Raw genomic sequence first — 19777 nt, forward strand, 5'->3', positions numbered from 1 at the left:
TAACACCTGCGATCCCCTGGACCCACTCCGATAGCAGTTGGAGAGATGGTGGCCCACCTTGAGTACACAGACTGATTTAAAGCCTGCATGTCCCTGCACAAGTTTAAGTGATATCATTCCACCTTCAACTGATTCAGTTTCACTTAATTCACACAACATACCTTACCCTTCATCACCTCTGAAGAGCGAGTCAAGTGACGATAACTGACTGCCGATGATGTACTTACACCAAGGCTGATTTCTACCATATGACATGGCAATGCTTCCTTGTCACCATCTTCTGGATGGGGATCAGCAACACTCTGCCCATTGTACTGGAACAACAAATCACCCTAATACAAAAGATTGCTTTATTGGTCATACTAAATTACATTGGCGACACGAGGGGGATTAAAGGATGGTCGTCCTGGTGGCAAAGTGAGACAACGCAAGTACAGAATTGCCCACATCCACCCACACTGGTAAACTGGTGCAAAGGAGTAGATTAATGTGCACAATAGGAAGCACCTATATATGCAGTTAATGACTGTGCACAGAAACATTCCAAAATCTGGAGCAAATGGCAGGAACACTATGGATTGGACCAAGATTCAGGACAAGTTCCTTGATGCTTTGTATTATGATACTCATAATGACGTGTTGTACATCACCCAGGAAACCTTGGTTTTTAGGTTGTGTTTCATTTTTATTTATTTAAGACTGTACAAAAACCTAGTGAAACTTGATTATCAAACAAAATTTGATGTTTAGGTGAACTATTGGAGGCACTGTCCGGAGACACTGTACCGGGGTAGTTTCTCTACCTTTGGCAGTATGGACTGAAGGATATGAGGGAGTCAAAACCTAAACACAATTACTGATGATTTGTTTAATTGTTTTCAGGATGAAATGATGGGGAAAAAATAGATCTCAATTATTTGGTAAGACGCTAACTCTTCAAAGGTTTATGTCTGGAAACGTAAAATAGGTGTGACTGATTAGAATTAGAGGCAAAGAACTTGAACGTATCATTCTAGAATACAACTGTGTTTTATTACAATACAATAGAAGATGCTTCTGCAGTTGGGTAATACACTATGTAACTACTCTTTTCCACATGGGGACAGCAGAGGACAAAATTAAGATTAGACAGGATTGAAAGTGCCATGTTTAATGGCTGAAATAGCCTTTATGAATGCTGAACAGAGGTTTGAAAGCTCTGCAGTTCCTAAGATTCTATACTTCTGTAGACTTAGAGGACTGGGACTCGTTCGTAGAGCATCAGTTGCTCTTTGTGGTGAATCCCACTCGGTTCAACAACTTAGGGGAGTTTTAGCAGATGGCGGGACAGTCAACATACAAGCTCATGTGGGCTTCTGTTATCTGGTGGATCAAGCTCCTAAAATCCAGAAGGGCACAGCGGCTAGTAACCGGAGCACATGTGAGTAGTCCAGTTCACAGCTTCCAATAGTGTGGGTCGTGGGCCCAGCTCCTCTGACTTTTGGAATTTGTGTTTGAGTGCAGAGGTTCTAAGAAGTAGCAGCACAGGTCCTGCAGCACCCTAAGGTCCCTTGTGCAGGCATTTTTTAAACAGGGTGGTGTTGAGTCCTCGCAAGACTCAATGTTGCGGCAGACTCAGTAACATTGTAGTCATGTTGGCTGGAACATACTTGGATCATAGAAAACCTAACTCACTTGCAAACTCGTACACAGGCCGGTAGACCCACTCCAAACTCAAGTTGGCACTGATTATACTCTCCAATTCAGTCTGCTTTTTCTATGCTACCCTACCTTACAGGCACAGTGGCTGGGCTTCTCCAATCAGTGGAAATCTCTTTCTGCGGGGTCAAGAGGTCCTTCCCCTCTCTCAGCAGACAACACCATAGGCAGGTCCACATTTCTTTATCTAGATGCACAGACTTCAGGTGATTTCCCCTCACCTCTTGGAAACTGGTTGCCAAATATAGTAACCCTAAATCTCAACAGTCCTTCGAGGACTCAGCAGAGCTTTACCTGTAGAACTTGGAAATGGAACAAGGTGGGATAGTCTGCAACACACTTTTATACACATTTTCCAGATGCGGATGTTGATGCCACTGTCAATGTCAAGGATCTAGGCTAGAGTCATTCCTTTTCATAGTATACTTCTGCAGAGCAGACACATTCTTTGTCAAATAAGGCAGCTGTCACTGCAGGTAGTAGTGATGCTGGCTACAACAGAAGTACACAAAATAAGTAAAAGACCATGTAACCTGGTTGTCCTCAGGCTTCTGGAGCAGTATTGTGGATAAACGAAAAATAGGAAAGGCCCTACATGGAAGATTCCTTCCCCTTAAGAATCTGCTGATTCCCCGTACCCCCCTCTCCACTATCAACAAATGGAAGTGCTCAGACAGAGGTAATTATCAGGTTCTTACAAACAGGTCACAACTGAATAACTAAGGTAGAACTGTCTACTGCCTCCCTCAGTTAATTTTCTGGTGTTACACCCCCTAGCCCAGGAATGCAAGGAATACACTTCCAATGAACAAGGAGGCTGTACCTCACTCTCCAACTTATGGTATGTTTTTACAGAGGTATCCAAAACGGATCCCACTAGTCTCAAGCAGCCACATACTCAGTAAAGTACTACCAATTATACATCACCCACATGGGGAAATCAGTGCAAGGTCTGGAAATTACATTGAAGCTGAACTTTTACACATTTAGGGCCTGTATGCACTATACTTCTCCAAAAGCAAACAGGCAGTCAAGTACTGTTTTATCAGAAACATTGTATGCTGTCACCACTTCCTAACCTGACCCAGCACGTGGACATTAGCCCCAAGTTGACTAGAGATCACACTTGGTGCACCCCTCCAGGTCACACAGCTAGATTTTTGGTCTCAGAACCATGATGAAAAGACTACGCCTCAGTTCGCAGGCATGTCTTTTGTGTGTGTTGGTCCAAAAACATAGCAGGACACCAGATAACCTAGAGCCGGGATCACTCTGAGCAAGGGTGCGAGCCTGCAATTCCATGCAATGGGCATTCCTGTCCCAACACTCTGAAAACACTCAATTATTTATCTAAACCAATTGAGTAATCAGCCTGTTCAGGAACATAAACAGCTGCCTAAACTGCTTAGAAGGCTAAATGAGAAGACATGGCCTAAAGATCAACTGCTCCAAAATTGAACTGCTCATCTCATTAGTGCTCCCCCCTTTAATCTCCCTGTCAGATTCACTCACTCCCACAAAATTGTATGAGCCTACTTTGATAACAAAATCAGCATGTCGACTCCAACAACCTCACACCTTTTGCTTCATTTACTCATTTTCTATTCAGTACCAGAAATCTCCAACTACCAGAGGTCTGCACACTTATCAGTTCATTTTTACAGTCACATTGAATTTTTAAAACTTGTTGATGAATACACATAGGTAAAATATTAGTGCCAATATGCTTGACAGTTCATTAGCCTCAAATAAGAACAATAACAATATAAACATAAAATTACATATAAAAAAAGATTTTAAAATAAATTTCCTCTAAAACCCAGGTCATCACTTGTTATTCAAAACTACATGACAGGCGATGTGGTGAGAGCAAACCATATGGGCAATATGACTAACCACGCAGCATACAGAAACCTGGATATGGTAGTGACCACAAGTTTGCTAGTGTCATTTTTATAAGTTATCAGTGCAACAGCCTGAGTAGTAAGTTCCAGTGCCTGACAGAAGGGCACAATCCACTTATATCTACATTTGGAATAAGGAGGGCAGAAGTGTTTTCTATTTTCTTCTCATAGCAAAATGTTGGGCAAGACTTAGACCGAGTCACATAAGGCTGCCAAAGTGAAGTAAAAAGAGCAGTAGGTAGGATGTCATAGCTGAAGTTCAAGTAATACACTCTCACTAGTGTGGGTTTAATATAATCAAGAAATTCCTCTGCACTAAATACACCTTTAGGGAGGAGAAAGGATTTAGATCGAATACCCACAGTCTGATACTTCATTTCACTCCATGCACCTGGACCAAAATGTATTCTTCACAACAGCTGGCATAGATGCATGGATAGATAATGGATGGTGCCAACAGTTGCTCAGGCCAATCGATTGCTTGACAAAGGTCAACCTCGGAATGCTCTGGGATTGACTGTAAGCAACACCACCTCCCAGGGCATTGCTATATGGTTCCAGTTAGCGTGTGCTCCAAACTCGGATCTGGATAAAATAGGATGTAACTTGGCAAGACCGTAAACAGGCTCAGTGCAAGATGAGGCCCCAGGGGCAACAAGGGAGTACTCCGACCCAGGTTCAGGAGAGCTTTTATAAAGTTATTTTCCTATATCCCAAAGAAGATGCATTAAATTTACCTCAAACATCTGCACCATACAGTGCAGCACTCCTGATTTGGGCACTGTAGTTTTCCACTGCTGGTAAGATGAGATGATATGGCACCCTTCTTGCAGACCTATTTAAAGCATAAGCCCTGTGTTTGATCAGCAAACAAACTTCAGTGATTTGGGACATCCAGGAATCCAAATCAGACCGTCTAATGCCCAGGTAATCAAATTATTTCACCCTCTTCCCAATAGTTGTACTCAGCCATATAGTCCCTTTGAAATTCCTTCACTTATCATAATTTATAAATGTAGTATTCAGGGCACTGATTTCCAAGCTGTGGCACTCACAAAAGAAGGAACATCAATTTACAAGATTTTACAAGCCCACAGCGGTCTTCGAAGTTGGAAGGGTATCAACTCCAAAAACAAACAACATAGGCACCTTCTGCCCAGATAGAACAGGGGAATCCAAGTGAACTTCTTGGCATGCCCATGTTGAGCAATACTTCCCAGAGTTAAGCTCATAGGACCAAGTCAAAGGCAGCACAGAAGTCAACAAAAGTAACAAAAAGGTGACTCCTGTTAATCTCAACAGTGTTCCAATTGTGCCACAAGAAACAAAGGACCTGGTCCTCATGTTTTCGTTCTGAACCCCGCTTGAAATTGGGTTAAAACTGAATTTCCTGTGACCCACTCGGATAACTCTGCAAGAACCTGCTAAAAAAAAAAAAAATTTTGGGAGGTCATCTAATAGGCCAATAAACAAGATAGTTGCTAGATACCTGTGCTTAATTTAAGCCAGTGGTTTCTGGTGCTTGGCACCAGCACTTAATTGTCAGCACTGGCACTTATGACAGCCTGCTAAATGGTGACACTGGCTGCCTAATTTAGGTGTGAGCACAACAACACATCTTTATGAATTCAATACACATTAACACGGACTACTACATGCCACACAAGCTATTCTTACAGCATTGGGGGCCTGGAAAAGTACAACTTTTCACACTTGTAATGGTGTGATGGTCATTAGTTTTGTTGGTGCTGGCAGGGACAATGGCAACACAAAAGGACAATGGACGGAGTGCTGAAACATTTCAAACACTCTCCCCAGTCACAAACCTGGGTTTAATCTATTGTTCTTTTGCTCAACCATGCCACCCCAGTTTGGACCCAGTCATATGCAACTCAGTCTTGATCCTGCTCCCCCTGGGAACAGTACAGCCATAACTGCCAGGCCAGGTTCTCCCTGAACCGGAAACAAGAACCCTGGGATCGGTTTCAGGGTATCACCCCATATTAGCCACGCTAGCTTCAATCCAGTGGCACAGTAAGCAAGGGTCCCACCCAAGACAGGTCAGACTAATGGAGAGCCACAGACCCACCACCTGTGTTTAAGAGCCTTTAAGAGTCCATTGGACAGCAGGATCCACAAACCGTTCATCGTCGGGGTGCCTGCGAATGGAGGGGAGTGACTCCTTCACTTCAAGGGAGATTCCTTCTTGCTTTCCTAAGTGCACACAGAGTCCCTGTGACGCTGGAGGATGCACGGGCACTGGGGTTGCAGAGGTCTTGCAGAACTTGGAAACAAAGTTGCAGTAGAAGCCCTCTACTGGTTACAGTCTTGCTCTTAGTACCAGCGAAGAACAGCAGCAGGGAACTTGCAGATGGTTCCTTTAGTCTTGCAGAAGGATCTGGAGTGCCACCCTCAGGGGAGCCCTTAAGTAAACCTGAAAGGGGGTTGTACACTGACGGCAGTGAGCCACCTATCAGTTGGGGATCAGGAATATCACCCAGCTGGACTAACCAGTCAGATGCCCCCAGGGGCCTTTACTTATCTTGCTTCCAAGATGGCAGAATCAAGTGGCCACCTGACAGAGTTCTGTACACCTCCCTAGGCGAGGAGCTGGACAGGGGGGGTGGTCATTTCCATGTCCTTTGTGTGTTTTTGCACACAGAGGGAGCTGGGGGCTCCTGCACTGCAGTAAACCGTTTTATGCAAGGAGGGCACCAAATGTGCCCTTCAAAGAAGTCTGGTGCCCCCTCGTGCTTCCCATGCCACTGGATTCAAGCTAGCCTGGCTGATGAGGGGTGAAACCCCGAAACCGGTCCCAGGATGCTTGTTTCCAGTCCAGGGAAGACCTGGCCTGGCAGTTCGGGCTGGACTGTTCCCATAGGGAACAGGGTCAAGACTGATTTGCATATGGCTGGGTCCAAACTGGAATGGCATGGGCAGCAAAAAAACGATGGATTAAACCCAGATCTGTGACTGGGGGTGAGTGTTTGCATTGTCAGCACTCCGTCCATCATCATTTTGTTTTGCTAATGCCCCCTCAGCCCAGTAACAGCTATTTCTAAAGGAGAGTTGGTCACACCTCTCCTCTACAGTAAATACTTTGTTCTACCGTCCCCTGCCCGAGTTAACCTCAGCAGCAGGAGAGCAGAACAGTGTCTGGGATCGGCAGCAGCACAGGCTGGCTTGCAGACCATGCAAGGCTGTACAAACAGATATGGCAAATCCCCTGGGGAACCCCAGAGTACAAGATATCATATAACTAGCATTGTAATCTGTGTATTTGCATGATTGCAACATGTTTGAAACCAAACATGCCTAGGTTTGGTGAAACCATTATGTAGCTGGACATGTCGTGTTGACCAGTGTCCACTAAATACCTTAAGACGGCTTCCGAATACTTACAAAGACCAGAAAAAGGAGTCTGTGGTTTGTAGGAGCACCTCTGCTCATGCAGGGATGCCCTCACACTGAGAACCATGCACTCTGCCCTTGGGCTTAAAGTCCTACTTTAGGGGTGACTTATAGGGTCAGAGTGCAGTAACCATGATATAAGGAAACCGTGTATCTGGGGTGAAAGGTGCCTGCACCTTTTCACACAGGCTGCAATTGCAGCCCTGTAGTCACAGTTTGCATGGGCCCTTATGAGTGGCACTATACATGCAGCAGCTCATGGGGGACCTCTGGTGTACCAATGCTCCAGGTACCTAGGTACCATGTACTAGGGACTTATACCCATGCATCAGTATGCCAATTGTGGGGTGTAAAAGTTATTTGGCAACTCAATTTACAGAGAGAACACCGACACTGGGGTCCTGGTTAGCAGCATCCCAGTGTACTACAATCCAAACACAGTGACACCAAGCAAAGGTGCTACTTTCCAATATAACCCCCCCCCCACACACACACACACGCACACAAGAAAGAGGATCAGATTAGCCTTACCTAGGCAAGTCTTCATTTTCTAAGTGGAGATATCTGGAAAGTTAATCTGCATTGGCAGGGTTACTCCCAGGTCTACCAAGGATCCACTGAAAAGTCCACCCCCTGTAGGGAAATGGACCACCTCAAAAGTTTTGTATTTTCACCCTTAATTGGATTAAGCCATAAGAGGGGCTTGTGATCTGGCTGAACAATGATGTAAGTGCCAAACAGGTATGGCATCAACTTCTTCAAGGCCCAGACCACAGCAAAGGCCTCCCTCTTTATAGCTGACCAATGTTTCTCTCTGGGGTTCAACCTTCTGTTGATGAAAGCTACTGGTTGATCTTGACCCTCTTCATTAAGCTGGGATAGTACTGCTCCTATTCCTATTTCTGAAGCATCTGACAGAACAATGAATTGTTTTGAGTAGTTAGGGCTTTTAAGAATTGGTGCTGAGCACATGGCCTCTTTTAGGGCACCTAAGTCCTCTTGACCGCTACGAGCAAAAAACATGCAGCAGGCTCGTAGGTAACGCACAAATCCCTAAAGGTGCCTAACTGTCCACAATAATGAGTAAGAGAGTGAATATTTCTGGTATCAAAAAGCGTGCAACTCCACCAAGGCCCCTGCTGCACAGGGAGCCTAAGAGACAAGAGAAACCCCAATGAAATAAACTCAAAAAGGCAGTGCACCACTAGAAAAGCAACTATATAGGTACAGTAAATAAAGAGTCCAATTCTCCAGTATTGGTGATAAAGAAAATTTTCCATTTATTTCTTTTCAATTCCAATACTTGATATTCGCACAGTAATCTTATTACGGCATGAGGTACATTGAAATGACAGCCAAAGCATTTCGTCCATCAACATAGGGCTTCTTCAGGGCAAAGTAGTATCCAGTCGGTCATGGGCAATAATATTCAATGATAGGGTCATTTGTAAAGTGCCGGGAAGATTGCTTATAATATAAATTAGGCAGGGTCCATGGCCAGTAACATGGTCAGAACGACCGGTTTTGCCGTAGCGGGCTGGGAAGGAAAACGCTGGTCCCGATGCAAAGCCATGACCGACTGGATACTACTTTCCTACCGGAGAATTTGACTCTTTATTTACTGTACCTAAATAGTTGCTTTCCTAGTGGTGCACCGCCTTTTTGAGTTTGCCTCTTGACAGCTAACAAACAAGTTACATACCTTTGGTAACGCCTTATTTGGTACAGACACCGTCTAGCTGCAGATTCCTGACCTTAGAATTCTCCCCAGGGGCCAGACTAAATGCGGAAAAAATGTCAGCAGTACCTACTCATGTCGGTAGAGATCACCATGTGACTCTGTATCAATGTCGTCCACCGGATAATGATGTAAATGGAGTCCATATAATCCCTCCTCTGATGCACTGATGTCAGTTTCTTCTGTGACCAGAATCCACGCACCAACGCAGAACAGGAACAGTGTGCCAAAAATAGAAACATATGTAATTCTAAAGTATCACCACTGAACTGAAATGCTTGGTAGGTTGAGACCAAGCAAGGGATAGTGAGGTAAAAAAGTAGTTAGCCGAACAGGGAGGATGGGCGGGTCAGTAAGGAATCTGCGGCTAGCCTGTGGCTCTAACAGATAAGCGTTACCAAAGGTAACTTGTTCATCTGATAAAGACAACTAGCTGCAGATTCCTGACCTTAGAACAGATACCAAAGCAATATAAACCCAGGAGGAGGGTCTGTGAACAAATCCCACCCAATCCTCACAAATAAGTAACCGACCTAATAGAAGGCAATGTAGATAGGCACAATTAGAGACAAAGGTGAGAAAGAACATTCATCCTACCAGAAGAATAGTGGAAGACCACAAAACATTGCAAGAAGACATGCAATGCCATGGGGGAGCCTAACAATAGGTGACTAAAAAGGGATCTACTGCACAAAAACACTCAAGAGGAAAATAAACATGTGTAGCCTTAAGGCAGGAGCTGTACCAGTAAAAGGGCTAAGGACCATGGTGCAAGACCACCGCAAAAAACCCTGAGACAATAGGGAGGGAACATCCAACAAGGTACGGTATGTAAAGAAGACGAGCGATGCATATAGGCTGCCTCAACAGGATGCATAGGCAAACCCAGCAACAAATAGAAAGTCAACGCTAGTAGAAAGAGTAGTCGAAAAACAGATGGAACTTCTCCAGGAACACCAACAGAGGAGCTGTCAAGAAGTGTAACAGAACCATATTGTGTATAAAATGGGACACAAGGTGTAACGTGCGCAACAGATGATGGAGAAACAAAGACCCAGGAATAGAGCCATGCCAAAACACAGACCTGCACACATACAGCTGTAACTAGAAGGTGTTCGTACAAAGGTATAGAGTAAGAGATAGAGTCCAGGTAGACACAGACGTAGATACCAATATAAAGGCATATATAGGCATATATTCAGAACCTAATATACATGTGGACATACTTATATATAGTATATGAAAAGAGATGGCCTTACATTTTCCTGCCAGTGGGGGAATTTGAACCCTGGCATTAGAGGGGCTCATGACACCATATGCACATGACCTACCTTTGAGCTATAGCTCCTGTTAATAGAGAAAGAAGGGGCTAAACAAACGGCAACACTGTAGCCAAATAAAAGAGGGGAGATAGAGAAAAATCAAACTCCTCAAGGAAGGAAAAAGACAATGAAGCAGAAAAAGGAATGCTAACAGACTAAAACCCAAAAGCAGCTGCCAGAACTACCTGTTGATAAGAACAACGGAAACCTTGTTGAACATGAAACAAGGACAACACTAGGTAGTAAATCAGCACAGGACGCAATGTTAATTATGGAAGGCCAAGATAATGGCAAAGAACAGTCCAGCAGACAGAACAAATTACTGAAGGTAGAACCAAAGAAAATAATAAAATTTATGTTGGCTCAGAGAATGGGATTTGAACAGTGGACCTGCAAGGGTGTGCAAGGTTAAAGCAAATGCATAAATAAAGAGTGCCGCTCTGCGCAACCAAATGAAATGTGGCTAGAGAGTAAAAATGGAAGAGACATAACTACCATCATGTAGCGGACAGGGAAGGGTAAAGTAAGTGCTCGAGCAAAGCAAAACACAAACGCTGTGGGATAGCGCAACTGGATGGACGGAATGCGGAACCAATCAAACATTCACCCCCAGTCACAGATCTGGGTTTAATCCATCCATTATTTTGCTCACCATGCCACCCCAGTTTGAACCCAGCCATATGCAAATCAGTCTTGACCCTGTTCCTCATGGGAACAGTCCAGCCCGAACTGCCAGGCCAGGTTCTCCCTGGACCGAAAACAAGCATCCTGGGACCGGTTTCGGGGTTTCACCCCTCATCAGCCAGGCTAGCTTGAATCCAGTGGCACAGTGAGCCCAGGACCCACGTCTGGGCATACCCGGCGCACTCAGGGCGGCAAAAGCAAAGCAAAACACAAACGCTGTGGGATAGCGTAATTGGATGGACGGAATGCGGAACCAATCAAACATTCACCCCCAGTCACAGATCTGGGTTTAATCCATCCATTATTTTGCTCACCATGCCACCCCAGTTTGAACCCAGCCATATGCAAATCAGTCTTGACACTGTTCCTCATGGGAACAGTCCAGCCCGAACTGCCAGGCCAGGTTCTCCCTGGACCGGAAACAAGCATCCTGGGACCGGTTTCGGGGTTTCACCCCTCATCAGCCAGGCTAGCTTGAATCCAGTGGCACAGTGAGCCCGGGACCCACGTCTGGGCATACCCGGCGCACTTAGGGCGGCAAAAGCAAAGCAAAACACAAACGCTGTGGGATAGCGTAACTGGAAGGACGGAATGTGGAACCAATCAAACATTCACCCCCAGTGCTCGGACAGGAATCCTATGCACAAAATGCTGGAACTTAGCGGAGAAAAGATGATCGAAGTCACACAAAAAGAAAGGGAAGGGACAGTGCAGGAATGTACCATCTTTCTTGCCATTGTTATCTCCATTTCTGCCTGCTGTCAGTTGGTTTGACTGTGTTTACTGGGTTCCTGCTAACCAGGACCCCAGTAACTTTGCTCTCTCCTCCCAATTGTACCTTTTTATCCCCACAATTGCCATACTGGTCCCCCATGTAAGTCCCTAGTATATGATACCTAGGTACCCAGGGCATTGGGGTTTCAGGGGATCCCTATGGGCTGCAGCAGTTATTCTGCCACCCTACGGAAGCCCATGCAAAGGGTTCAGCAGGCCTGCCATTGTAGTTTGGTGAACCGGGTGCAAGTCATCCCCATGGTAGGCTCTCTCAGCCCAGAGGGCAGGGTGCAGGCGCATGTGTGTGAGGGCACCCCTGCACTAGCAGAGGTGCCCCCGCAAACTCCCGACCTATTTTACTGGACTATGAGAGTGCGGGGAACCATTTTATATATGTACTGGACATAGATCACTACCTATGTCCAGCTACATAATGGTAACTCCGAACCTGGGCATGTTTGGTATCAAACATGTCGGAATCATACCCCAATACTATTGCAAGTATTGAAAGTATGATTCCATGCACTCTTGGAGCTCCTTAGAGGATCCCCAGCATTGCTACCACCAGCCTTACAGGGTTTCTCAGGCAGGCCAGCTGCTGCCACCTCTCAGGCAGGTTTTTGCCCACCTGCTGCTTGATCTGATCAAGCCCAGGAAGGCAGAACAAAGGATTTCCTTTGGGAGAGGGAGGTAACACCCTCTCCCTTTGGAAATAGGCGTGACTGGCTTTAGAGGGGTAGGCTCCCCAAACCACTGGTTTGCTTTGAAGGGGACACTTGGTGCCCCGTGCATAAACCAGTCTACACCTGTCCAGGGACCCCCTAGTCCCTGCTCAGGCGCGAAACTGGACAATGGAAAGGGTGACCATTTCCCTGTCCATTTCCACCCCAGGGGTGGTGACCAGAGCTCCTCCAGAGGGTCCCTGGGTTCTGCCATCTTGTTTCCAAGTTTGGTAGGGAACTCTGGGAGCATCTGAGTAGCCAGGCCAGGGAGGTGACGTCAGAGCCCCCTCCTGATAGGCGCTTACCTGGTTTGGTGACCAATCCCCCTTTCAGGGCTATTTAGGGTCTCTCTCTGGGGTGGGTCCTCAGATTCTGCTTGCGAGATTCCAGCAATCTTTACTTCAACTTCTGGCCTCCAGAACTGCGACTGGACCCTTCAGGAGCCTACAATCTGCCGATCCACAAGGAAGATTCTTCTGCAACATTGTGTCCAGAGTTCCTGCCAGCTTTGCAACAGTTTCCTCGCCGTGCATCCTCAGAAGACTGGAACTCTTCATCCTGCACAAGAAGAAGAATCTCACCTTTGGGTGAAGGAGTCACTTCCCTGCAACCACAGGCACCCACAACAAGCGACGACCGGCTGTGTGGATCCCATCTCCTGCTGAGCTACATGGATCCTGCATCACGTGTGGTGGTCTGGAGTAGTCCTCTTGGTCCTCTTTGCCCGCTGTCCAACTCTGGTGGAGGAAAGCCTTTGAACTTCCCACGCAGCAAAGCAATGCGTCTCTTGAGGCTGCCAAGGCTTGCTTGCATCTCCTCCAAGGGATTTTCTGGTGACATGCTGTTACAGTCCCCAGCACTTCTTCCTGCAAATCCTAGCCTCCTGCGTGATTCTCCTGCGGGTGGGATCCACTTGCAGCATGGGCTTCTGCTGTGACTTCAGTGTCCCCGTCCTGTGGGACTCCTGTGGGTGCTGCCTCTGCTCCTGTGGGTTCTCTGCAACGCTGAGGGACCCCTGTGACTCCCCCTCCTGGGTTAAGTCCTCCTGGGCCCTGCTAGTCCCCGGCAGCACCTTTTTTTCACTAACCGCGAGTTTGCCTTTGCCAAGGCTTGTTGGTGGGAATCCTGCACCGACGCCCACATGCAATCTTCCTTCCGGCATGGGACATCTGCATCCATCTGGAACTCTTCATCGGCTCCTGGGTGGCAGTGCTGTCCTGTTCTTCAGAACGGTAGACCAACTCCTGCATCCACAGATGGGTGGGTAGTACCTCCTACTCCTCATGGACTCCCCTGTGACTCCTGGACTTGGTCCCCTCTCTCCACTGGTCTTCTTTCTTCAGGAATCGACAGCTGGCTTTCTTCCAGTCGTCTCTGGATGTCTTCTTTTTCTTCTATTCCTCCTTTTGGGTGGTCGCTGGGGGGTACTGTGGTACTTGCCTCTGTGGTTTTCTAATACCCCCAGCTCCCCTCTACACATTTTACTTACCTAGGTGGGGGTAACTTGTTCGCATTCCATTTTTTTTAGTATATGGTTTGTGCTCCCCCTAAGGTCACTATTGGTTATTACTGTTTACACTGTTATCTAACCTTTTCTATGTCTTTTTACGATTGATAGTGTATATATTTAGTGTATTACATACCTCCTATGGGTGGGTCACCTGTCTAGTGATAATCTGTGCCAAGAATAAAGTACCTTTATTTCTGTACAACTGAGTGTTTTTTTCATGTGTTTAAGGGATGTAGGACTACAGTGGTATTGCATGAGCTCTGCATATCTCCTATATAAGCCTGTGGCTGCTCATCCACAGCTACCTCTAGAGAGCCTGGCTTCTAGACACTGCCTACACTTCACTAAGAGGGGATACCTGGACCTGGTATAAGGTGTACCTTGGGTACCCACCACACACCAAGTCAGCGTCCTACAGACAGAAACAACCCGAGAAGGCAGGGTGAGTAGTCTTTAATAAAGACAATAACCCATACAGAGATAAATGCGGCCCTTAACCTTCACAGAACAGGGTAGGGTGAAGAATGGAGTAAGCATGCTGACCTTGTCGTACAAATGGAGCAACAAGGTAATAAAACACTATTAAAATACACATATATATATATATATATATATATATATATATATATATATATATGAAAGAAAAGATGTCCTGATCTGCGTGTTACGGCGCACTTAATTCTCCGGTGGTGCTGGTTTGAGGCAGGACAACCATATTTTCAAAAAACAAGATTCTCTTTCTGTTTTAGCAAGAGAAAACCGCACTCTGTCGTTGTGCCAAAAATACCTTAACTTTTAATACATTAGTGAGATCATAAACAAACAAACAGGAATCCCCTGACGCGTTTCGGTCTCACCAGACCTTCTTCACAGGTGTTTCCTGTGTGCTAATTTCGGCGCTTAAAATAAAGTACTCCAAAGTAACAGAAAAAATACTCAAGTTACACCACTTATCAAGAGTTACTCCATAACATCACTAAATATATATACTTTAACAAAGAAAAATTAAACGTTTTTCTATATACATATTTACCAACTTGTAACAGTGTTTTGACTACAATCCAAGGTGTTTTTCACTGAGTTCCACATTGCATTTTGGTATATGTAGTTTATAGCATTTCATTAAATCAAATTATTTTTAAATATATGTCATAAAATCTTGTTTCAGCGACTAATGGAGACTTCAAAACAATTTCTGAGGTGTGTTAACAAAATATAGGGGCCCTCATTAGTTTTTAATTTATATTCACATTGGATTCATATTCATGTATTGCATGTTACCTACAATAGCACAATCCCCAAAGTTTTTTGAAAATATGGTTGTCCTGCCTCAAACCAGCACCACCGGAGAATTAAGTGCGCCGTAACACGCAGATCAGGACATCTTTTCTTTCATACCTTTCAAATTGCGTGGGCAGCCACCATCTGCTAAGCCTTTTGTCTCAGAAACCGAAGGAATAAGAGCAAAACGGTAAGCGTTGTGTCTATTCAAGGGCTTGTCTTTTGTGAAAACCGAAGAAAATATATGAATGCGAAGTGTTGTTTGCAGTGTGAGAAGTCCTGAGGGAATTCTGAGCATATCGAAACTAAGCAAATTGTTGAAACTTTAATTGCCGTCTTAAGTTACAGAAAGGAGAGATTAGTATCTGTGCAAGTTCAACAGTTAAAACAACAGACACATAGGTGCAAAAGCGGCTTCAGCTTTTCTCTATTCTTTGATGGTTTAAAAGGGAACCCCGACAAACACACATGGTAATGAGAATCCTTTGCTGTTGTCCAAAGGGGTGGTCGTGTGTGCACAGGATTTAAATTGAAAAGTGAAGTACATTAGTGGGATCTACAAGCAAAATAGAGTTGTTTTATGCACAATGGAGGAAAGAGAAGCTATACGAACTGCAACAGCTGCAGAGATTTTTAATGAGGCGACAAGTAGCTCAAACTTGAATGGCAAAAGTAGTGGAGTGGCGCAGAATCATGGTGGTGTGAAGATGAAATTACGTGAATGGGAGAAACTATCACGCAAAGAGATTAATAAATGGTGGGAACTTTTTACCCTGAAGAAATATGTTGAAGTGAACAGAATCCCAAGAGGCCTGCGAATTGGTATCATGCCCAGTCACCAAGATGCAAGCAGTGCACTGTTGGAAGAGTGGGGTGCACATATCTTGGATTCATCAAAGGGATTAGTTTTGATATTAATCAAACATGTGGAAATAGCATTGAATAAAATTCAGATTGAATTGAAGGCTTTAGAACAAGAAATTGCGGGCATAAAATTAACTGAAGAAGAAAGTAAAATCAGGAGTGAAATGGCTTCAAAAATTCAACAACATGAGGAGACTGTGAAAACACGCAAACAAACTAAATTTCTTTGTTAAAGTATATATATTTAGTGATGTTATGGAGTAACTCTTGATAAGTGGTGTAACTTGAGTATTTTTTCTGTTACTTTGGAGTACTTTATTTTAAGCGCCGAAATTAGCACACAGGAAACACCTGTGAACAAGGTCTGGTGAGACCGAAACGCATCAGGGGATTCCTGTTTGTTTGTTTATGATCTCACTAATGTATTAAAAGTTAAGGTATTTTTGGCACAACGACAGAGTGCGGTTTTCTCTTGCTAAAACAGAAAGAGAATATTGTTTTTTGAATATATATATATGGAAAATGTCACTTACCCAGTGTACATCTGTTCGTGGCATGAGACGCTGCAGATTCACATGCTGTGCACTATCCTGCCATCTAGTGTTGGGCTCGGAGTGTTACAAGTTGTTTTTCTTCAAAGAAGTCTTTTCGAGTCACCGGTTACCGCCATGATCATCTGCCGCTTCTCCGTTCCGCCTGCTGGGCTGGAGACCTGGGTCTCCAGCCCAGCGGCCGTGACAATACCGCCACCGGTATTGTGACCCAGCTTACCGCAGTGGATTTCCAGCGGTAGGAACCGCCAGGAAATCCATGCCGGTAAGCACGATCAGTGCCAGGGAATTCCTTCCCTGGCACTGATAGGGGTCTCCTCCCCCCCACCCACCCCCACCCCTACTCCCTCTCCTACACCCCCCACCACCCCCCCAAGGGTGGCAGGACCCCCCTCCCCACCCCGACCCCGACATTACCTTACACATACACACCCGACACGCACGCAGGCACCACCAACACACTTACATCGACACACATGCCAACATCCACACACACAGTCAGACACGCACACCCACATTCAAACATACACACGCACATCCATACAGACATACACGCACTCATTCCCAAAACACGCAACACCCCCGCAAGCATACACGCACTTACACACCCCCTCTACATACACCCATGCACACCTCCATGCACGCACACAACACCCCCCCCACCACCCTCCCCTAACGGATGATTGACTTACCTGTTCCGTCGATCCTCCGGGAGGGGACGGGAGCCATGGGGGCAGCTCTGCCGACACCACACTGCCAACAGAACACCGCCGCGCAGAATCACAGGACGTGATTCGTTGGGCGGTGTTCTGTTGGCGTGGCGGTGGAGCAACCTCCACTTCACCGCCGCCCGTCACTATGGCTGTTGGCGGCTCTCTGTTGGAAAATCGACGTAGAGCTGCCAAGAGTCATAATACGCCGAGCGGAAAACCGCCACCACTGGCGGTCTTCAGCACGGCGGTCCCTCAGCGGTCTTGTGAAAAGACCGCCGAGGTTGTAATGACCCCCTTAGTGTTCTGAGGTCTAATATGGGTCTCAGTGTTTTGTCCTTTTTTGGAATTAGGAAATACAGGGAGTAAACACCTGTTCCTTTTTGATGGTTGGGTACCAGCTCTATTGCTTCTTTTTGTAACAATGCTTGGACTTCTAGTTGTAACAGATCTAAGTGTTGTTTGGACATGTTGTGTGCTCTTGGAGGCACATTTGGTGGCAAATGTAGGAATTCTATGCAATAACCATGTTGGATAATGGCTAGGACCCACGCGTCTGTAGTTATGTGTTCCAATTTTTTTAAATAATGTGTGAGTCTCCCCCTCACTGGTGTTGTGTGGTAGGGGTTTGTGACGTTGGAGTCACTGTTTAGTTTGTGGGGTTTTTGGGCTTTGGAATTTCCCTCTTGTTTTAGGGAACTGTCCCCGAAAACCTCCTCTTTGATATTGGCCCTGGTATGTGGGTCTGGCTTGTGAGGTTGAAGGCTCTGTAGTCTGGGCCCGAAACCCCCCTCTAAAGTGCGGCTTCCTAAAAGTGCCTCTGCTCTGTGGGGAGTAGAGCGCGCCCATGGCTTTGGCCGTATCAGTGTCTTTCTTCAGTTTGTCTATTGCTGTGTCCACCTCCGGCCCAAACAATTGTTGTCCGTTGAAAGGCATATTCAGCACAGCCTGCTGAATTTCTGGCTTAAATCCGGAGGTTCGTAGCCACGCGTGTCTCCGAATGGTTACCGCCGTGTTTACTGTTCTGGCCGTCGTGTCTGCTGAGTCCATAGCCGACCTTATTTGGTTGTTGGAGATATTTTGGCCCTCCTCGACAACCTGTTGAGCACGTTTCTGGAATTCTTTGGGAAGGTGTTGAATGAAATGTTGCATTTCGTCCCAATGTGCCCTGTCGTATCTTGCCAGTAGAGCTTGCGAATTGGCAATTCGCCATTGACTGGCTGCCTGTGCTGCCACCCTTTTGCCTGCTGCATCGAATTTCCGACTTTCTTTGTCGGGCGGTGGTGCGTCTCCAGAAGTTTGTGAGTTTGCCCTTTTTCGGGCTGCTCCTACTACCACCGAATCAGGAGTTAACTGTTGTATAATGTACACAGGGTCCGTAGGGGGAGGTTTATATTTCTTCTCCACCCTAGATGTGATGGATCTGCTTTTGACTGGGTCTTGAAACACCTGTTTGGTGTGTTTTAACATGCCTGGTAGCATTGCCAAACTTTGGTATTGGCTGTGCGTAAATGACAGGGTATTGAACAAGAAGTCATCTTCTATGCGCTCTGCATGCAATGCTACATTATGAAAAGTAGCTGCCCTGGAAACCACCTGCATGTAAGAAGTACTGTCCTCAGGTGGTGATGGCCTTGCCGGGTAGCAATCCGGACTATTATCTGAGACCGGTGCGTCGTACAGATCCCATGCATCCGGGTCATCTTGGCTCATCCCTGTGTGTGTTGGAGACTGCATCATTGGGGGTGTTGCTACTGGGGACAGATGTGGCGAGTGTGGCGGCGATGGCTGTGGAGAACACTGTGGTGGTGTTTTTTCCTTAGCCACTTTAGCTTTTGGCTGCATTTCCACCACATGGAATGCAAGCTTCCGCTTCATCTTAATTGGAGGAAGAGTTCTGATTTTCCCCAGTGTCTTTTTGTATATGGAGCCTTCTCTGGGTATGGTCTGGCTCTCCCATGCCCAGTTCTTGTTCAAACCTGTGGCCTTGTAATTGGGAGGAAAGGCCCTGTTCTTCTGTATAGGAGCTGTGTTTCGGCTCAGAGGCTGCATGTTTCAGCACCGAAACGTTTTCAGCCGTCTTTTTCGGTTCAGAAGAAATCTTTTTGGTTTTCGGGGTGCCGATTTCTCGGTGCCGAGTCTGGTCGGAGCCGGTATCTCAGTGGCGAGTCTGTTCGGAGCCGGTATCTCGACTGGAGTCGGATGTCTTCGGCTGCTGGGAGGCCTTTTTCGGTGCCGATGTTTGGTCACCGTGCTTTCGGGTAAAGCCATGGCCTGTTGACAGTGGCGTCCCCTGGGCCTTCATGATTTTCGAGTGAGTTTTTGCCGGGGCTGGTTTACTCACGGTTTGTTGCCTCGTCAGCTGCTCACTCTCGGGCTCGTCCGAGTACGAATCTGGAATGGAGAATGTCTCCTCTTCTTCAACGACGGTGTGTCCAACCGGTGTCGACGCCATTTGAAGTCTTCGAGCTCTATGATCCCGCAGTGTCTTCTTGGATCGAAATGCCCGACAGGTCTTGCACGTATCCTCTTTGTATTCGGGGGAAAAACACAAATTACAGACCCAGTGTTGGTCTGTATAAGGATACTTAGCGTGGCAGTTGGGGCA

At 46.1% G+C, this 19777-nt stretch overlaps 1 protein-coding gene across 3 annotated transcripts in view; it reads right to left on the bottom strand.

Annotated features, from left to right (window-relative positions):
• OSBPL1A (oxysterol binding protein like 1A) overlaps nt 1-19777 on the bottom strand; it is a 1294449-nt gene that overhangs the window by 386728 nt on the left and 887944 nt on the right. The gene's annotated exons all lie outside the window — the stretch shown is intronic.

This window comes from Pleurodeles waltl, chromosome 2_2 (genome assembly GCF_031143425.1).
Source record: "Pleurodeles waltl isolate 20211129_DDA chromosome 2_2, aPleWal1.hap1.20221129, whole genome shotgun sequence".
Classification (NCBI taxonomy): Eukaryota; Metazoa; Chordata; class Amphibia; order Caudata; family Salamandridae; genus Pleurodeles; species Pleurodeles waltl.